This window comes from Polyodon spathula, unplaced genomic scaffold (genome assembly GCF_017654505.1).
Source record: "Polyodon spathula isolate WHYD16114869_AA unplaced genomic scaffold, ASM1765450v1 scaffolds_3850, whole genome shotgun sequence".
Lineage (NCBI taxonomy): Eukaryota > Metazoa > Chordata > Actinopteri > Acipenseriformes > Polyodontidae > Polyodon > Polyodon spathula.
In genome coordinates, this window is record NW_024475308.1 from 1 (window position 1) to 5,000 (window position 5,000).

General features: G+C 52.1%; 7 non-coding genes across 7 annotated transcripts in view; all 7 read left to right on the forward strand.

Annotated features, from left to right (window-relative positions):
* Window positions 1–236: 236 nt before the first annotated feature.
* On the forward strand, window positions 237–427 carry LOC121312391. Its single transcript, XR_005949800.1, has one exon. It is a non-coding gene; the product is annotated as a U2 spliceosomal RNA (small nuclear RNA).
* Window positions 428–1,021: 594 nt separating this feature from the next.
* On the forward strand, window positions 1,022–1,212 carry LOC121312392. The gene has a single exon (XR_005949801.1). It is a non-coding gene; the product is annotated as a U2 spliceosomal RNA (small nuclear RNA).
* Window positions 1,213–1,801: 589 nt separating this feature from the next.
* On the forward strand, window positions 1,802–1,992 carry LOC121312393. The gene has a single exon (XR_005949802.1). It is a non-coding gene; the product is annotated as a U2 spliceosomal RNA (small nuclear RNA).
* Window positions 1,993–2,580: 588 nt separating this feature from the next.
* On the forward strand, window positions 2,581–2,771 carry LOC121312394. Its single transcript, XR_005949803.1, has one exon. It is a non-coding gene; the product is annotated as a U2 spliceosomal RNA (small nuclear RNA).
* Window positions 2,772–3,367: 596 nt separating this feature from the next.
* LOC121312385 lies at window positions 3,368–3,558 on the forward strand. The gene has a single exon (XR_005949794.1). It is a non-coding gene; the product is annotated as a U2 spliceosomal RNA (small nuclear RNA).
* A 599-nt stretch (window positions 3,559–4,157) lies between these two features.
* Window positions 4,158–4,348, forward strand: LOC121312386. The gene has a single exon (XR_005949795.1). It is a non-coding gene; the product is annotated as a U2 spliceosomal RNA (small nuclear RNA).
* Window positions 4,349–4,936: 588 nt separating this feature from the next.
* The window catches only part of LOC121312387, a 191-nt gene continuing 127 nt past the window's right edge, over window positions 4,937–5,000 (forward strand). Inside the window, exon 1 of the small nuclear RNA XR_005949796.1 lies at window positions 4,937–5,000. This exon is cut by the window's right edge and continues 127 nt beyond it. This is a non-coding gene — a small nuclear RNA (U2 spliceosomal RNA).

Sequence of the window (5,000 nt, forward strand, 5' to 3'; positions counted from 1 at the left end):
TAGCAGCGTGGCCAGACTATTTGTAAGGCGCAGTCCGCCAGTTTATGTTTCGTTTTGCTTTTGGTGTTGTGTGTTTTTGTGCTTTGTTTTGTTTCCTCCTGCTTAAATTGCACGTTTCCCCTCTGGAGGCTGCAGCCAGTTCTTTTGGAGCCTGCATGTGCTTGGAATTCTGCACCCACCTTTGAATCCCCCTGTGCCGACCGGGCCGGGGGGCCCCGGGCAAGGGCCAAGTCGCCATCGCTTCTCGGCCTTTTGGCTAAGATCAAGTGTAGTATCTGTTCTTATCAGTTTAATATCTGATACGTCCCCTATCAGGGGACCATATATTAAATTGATTTTTGGAATCTGGAGATGGAACAGGGGCTTGCTCCGTCCACTCCACGCATCGGCCCGGTATTGCAGTGCCTCCGGGAACGGTGCACACCTTTCTCTAACGTTGGTCAAAGTCAGATCTGGATCTCCTCCTGTGGGCGCTTTGTCTACCCCTGCTGGAGGGGAGGTGCCGGTGTTGATGCAAGTTTTCCCGCCGTTTTACTTGTTGTTGTTGTTGTTGTTGTTGTTGTTGTTCTTTTCTCCTTTCGTTGTTTTCTCCTTTCTTTCTTTGATTCTCACGGGGTGATGATGTAGACAGCAGCAGTCTGTTTCCTGGGAGCATGCAGCTAACCAGACAAGTGTGGTGGAACACGTCCCTGTGCCCAGGTCCTCAGCCTGCCAGCCAGCCTGCCAGCCTGCCAGCCTGCCAGCGAGGCACAGTTTGGTAGTTACCCAAGTCACCTTGCACAGCATAGCAGCGTGGCCAGACTATTTGTAAGGCGCAGTCCGCCAGTTTATGTTTCGTTTTGCTTTTGGTGTTGTGTGTTTTTGTGCTTTGTTTTGTTTCCTCCTGCTTAAATTGCACGTTTCCCCTCTGGAGGCTGCAGCCAGTTCTTTTGGAGCCTGCATGTGCTTGGAATTCTGCACCCACCTTTGAATCCCCCTGTGCCGACCGGGCCGGGGGGCCCCGGGCAAGGGCCAAGTCGCCATCGCTTCTCGGCCTTTTGGCTAAGATCAAGTGTAGTATCTGTTCTTATCAGTTTAATATCTGATACGTCCCCTATCAGGGGACCATATATTAAATTGATTTTTGGAATCTGGAGATGGAACAGGGGCTTGCTCCGTCCACTCCACGCATCGGCCCGGTATTGCAGTGCCTCCGGGAACGGTGCACACCTTTCTCTAACGTTGGTCAAAGTCAGATCTGGATCTCCTCCTGTGGGCGCTTTGTCTACCCCTGCTGGAGGGGAGGTGCCGGTGTTGATGCAAGTTTTCCCGCCGTTTTTACTTGTTGTTGTTGTTGTTGTTGTTGTTCTTTTCTCCTTTCGTTGTTTTCTCCTTTCTTTCTTTGATTCTCACGGGGTGATGATGTAGACAGCAGCAGTCTGTTTCCTGGGAGCATGCAGCTAACCAGACAAGTGTGGTGGAACACGTCCCTGTGCCCAGGTCCTCAGCCTGCCAGCCAGCCTGCCAGCCTGCCAGCCTGCCAGCGAGGCACAGTTTGGTAGTTACCCAAGTCACCTTGCACAGCATAGCAGCGTGGCCAGACTATTTGTAAGGCGCAGTCCGCCAGTTTATGTTTCGTTTTGCTTTTGGTGTTGTGTGTTTTTGTGCTTTGTTTTGTTTCCTCCTGCTTAAATTGCACGTTTCCCCTCTGGAGGCTGCAGCCAGTTCTTTTGGAGCCTGCATGTGCTTGGAATTCTGCACCCACCTTTGAATCCCCCTGTGCCGACCGGGCCGGGGGGCCCCGGGCAAGGGCCAAGTCGCCATCGCTTCTCGGCCTTTTGGCTAAGATCAAGTGTAGTATCTGTTCTTATCAGTTTAATATCTGATACGTCCCCTATCAGGGGACCATATATTAAATTGATTTTTGGAATCTGGAGATGGAACAGGGGCTTGCTCCGTCCACTCCACGCATCGGCCCGGTATTGCAGTGCCTCCGGGAACGGTGCACACCTTTCTCTAACGTTGGTCAAAGTCAGATCTGGATCTCCTCCTGTGGGCGCTTTGTCTACCCCTGCTGGAGGGGAGGTGCCGGTGTTGATGCAAGTTTTCCCGCCGTTTTACTTGTTGTTGTTGTTGTTGTTGTTGTTCTTTTCTCCTTTCGTTGTTTTCTCCTTTCTTTCTTTGATTCTCACGGGGTGATGATGTAGACAGCAGCAGTCTGTTTCCTGGGAGCATGCAGCTAACCAGACAAGTGTGGTGGAACACGTCCCTGTGCCCAGGTCCTCAGCCTGCCAGCCAGCCTGCCAGCCTGCCAGCCTGCCAGCGAGGCACAGTTTGGTAGTTACCCAAGTCACCTTGCACAGCATAGCAGCGTGGCCAGACTATTTGTAAGGCGCAGTCCGCCAGTTTATGTTTCGTTTTGCTTTTGGTGTTGTGTGTTTTTGTGCTTTGTTTTGTTTCCTCCTGCTTAAATTGCACGTTTCCCCTCTGGAGGCTGCAGCCAGTTCTTTTGGAGCCTGCATGTGCTTGGAATTCTGCACCCACCTTTGAATCCCCCTGTGCCGACCGGGCCGGGGGGCCCCGGGCAAGGGCCAAGTCGCCATCGCTTCTCGGCCTTTTGGCTAAGATCAAGTGTAGTATCTGTTCTTATCAGTTTAATATCTGATACGTCCCCTATCAGGGGACCATATATTAAATTGATTTTTGGAATCTGGAGATGGAACAGGGGCTTGCTCCGTCCACTCCACGCATCGGCCCGGTATTGCAGTGCCTCCGGGAACGGTGCACACCTTTCTCTAACGTTGGTCAAAGTCAGATCTGGATCTCCTCCTGTGGGCGCTTTGTCTACCCCTGCTGGAGGGGAGGTGCCGGTGTTGATGCAAGTTTTCCCGCCGTTTTTTGTTTGTTGTTGTTGTTGTTGTTGTTGTTGTTGTTCTTTTCTCCTTTCGTTGTTTTCTCCTTTCTTTCTTTGATTCTCACGGGGTGATGATGTAGACAGCAGCAGTCTGTTTCCTGGGAGCATGCAGCTAACCAGACAAGTGTGGTGGAACACGTCCCTGTGCCCAGGTCCTCAGCCTGCCAGCCAGCCTGCCAGCCTGCCAGCCTGCCAGCGAGGCACAGTTTGGTAGTTACCCAAGTCACCTTGCACAGCATAGCAGCGTGGCCAGACTATTTGTAAGGCGCAGTCCGCCAGTTTATGTTTCGTTTTGCTTTTGGTGTTGTGTGTTTTTGTGCTTTGTTTTGTTTCCTCCTGCTTAAATTGCACGTTTCCCCTCTGGAGGCTGCAGCCAGTTCTTTTGGAGCCTGCATGTGCTTGGAATTCTGCACCCACCTTTGAATCCCCCTGTGCCGACCGGGCCGGGGGGCCCCGGGCAAGGGCCAAGTCGCCATCGCTTCTCGGCCTTTTGGCTAAGATCAAGTGTAGTATCTGTTCTTATCAGTTTAATATCTGATACGTCCCCTATCAGGGGACCATATATTAAATTGATTTTTGGAATCTGGAGATGGAACAGGGGCTTGCTCCGTCCACTCCACGCATCGGCCCGGTATTGCAGTGCCTCCGGGAACGGTGCACACCTTTCTCTAACGTTGGTCAAAGTCAGATCTGGATCTCCTCCTGTGGGCGCTTTGTCTACCCCTGCTGGAGGGGAGGTGCCGGTGTTGATGCAAGTTTTCCCGCCGTTTTTGTTGTGTTGTTGTTGTTGTTGTTGTTGTTGTTCTTTTCTCCTTTCGTTGTTTTCTCCTTTCTTTCTTTGATTCTCACGGGGTGATGATGTAGACAGCAGCAGTCTGTTTCCTGGGAGCATGCAGCTAACCAGACAAGTGTGGTGGAACACGTCCCTGTGCCCAGGTCCTCAGCCTCAGCCAGCCAGCCAGCCTGCCAGCCTGCCAGCCTGCCAGCGAGGCACAGTTTGGTAGTTACCCAAGTCACCTTGCACAGCATAGCAGCGTGGCCAGACTATTTGTAAGGCGCAGTCCGCCAGTTTATGTTTCGTTTTGCTTTTGGTGTTGTGTGTTTTTGTGCTTTGTTTTGTTTCCTCCTGCTTAAATTGCACGTTTCCCCTCTGGAGGCTGCAGCCAGTTCTTTTGGAGCCTGCATGTGCTTGGAATTCTGCACCCACCTTTGAATCCCCCTGTGCCGACCGGGCCGGGGGGCCCCGGGCAAGGGCCAAGTCGCCATCGCTTCTCGGCCTTTTGGCTAAGATCAAGTGTAGTATCTGTTCTTATCAGTTTAATATCTGATACGTCCCCTATCAGGGGACCATATATTAAATTGATTTTTGGAATCTGGAGATGGAACAGGGGCTTGCTCCGTCCACTCCACGCATCGGCCCGGTATTGCAGTGCCTCCGGGAACGGTGCACACCTTTCTCTAACGTTGGTCAAAGTCAGATCTGGATCTCCTCCTGTGGGCGCTTTGTCTACCCCTGCTGGAGGGGAGGTGCCGGTGTTGATGCAAGTTTTCCCGCCGTTTTACTTGTTGTTGTTGTTGTTGTTGTTGTTCTTTTCTCCTTTCGTTGTTTTCTCCTTTCTTTCTTTGATTCTCACGGGGTGATGATGTAGACAGCAGCAGTCTGTTTCCTGGGAGCATGCAGCTAACCAGACAAGTGTGGTGGAACACGTCCCTGTGCCCAGGTCCTCAGCCTGCCAGCCAGCCTGCCAGCCTGCCAGCCTGCCAGCGAGGCACAGTTTGGTAGTTACCCAAGTCACCTTGCACAGCATAGCAGCGTGGCCAGACTATTTGTAAGGCGCAGTCCGCCAGTTTATGTTTCGTTTTGCTTTTGGTGTTGTGTGTTTTTGTGCTTTGTTTTGTTTCCTCCTGCTTAAATTGCACGTTTCCCCTCTGGAGGCTGCAGCCAGTTCTTTTGGAGCCTGCATGTGCTTGGAATTCTGCACCCACCTTTGAATCCCCCTGTGCCGACCGGGCCGGGGGGCCCCGGGCAAGGGCCAAGTCGCCATCGCTTCTCGGCCTTTTGGCTAAGATCAAGTGTAGTATCTGTTCTTATCAGTTTAATATCTGA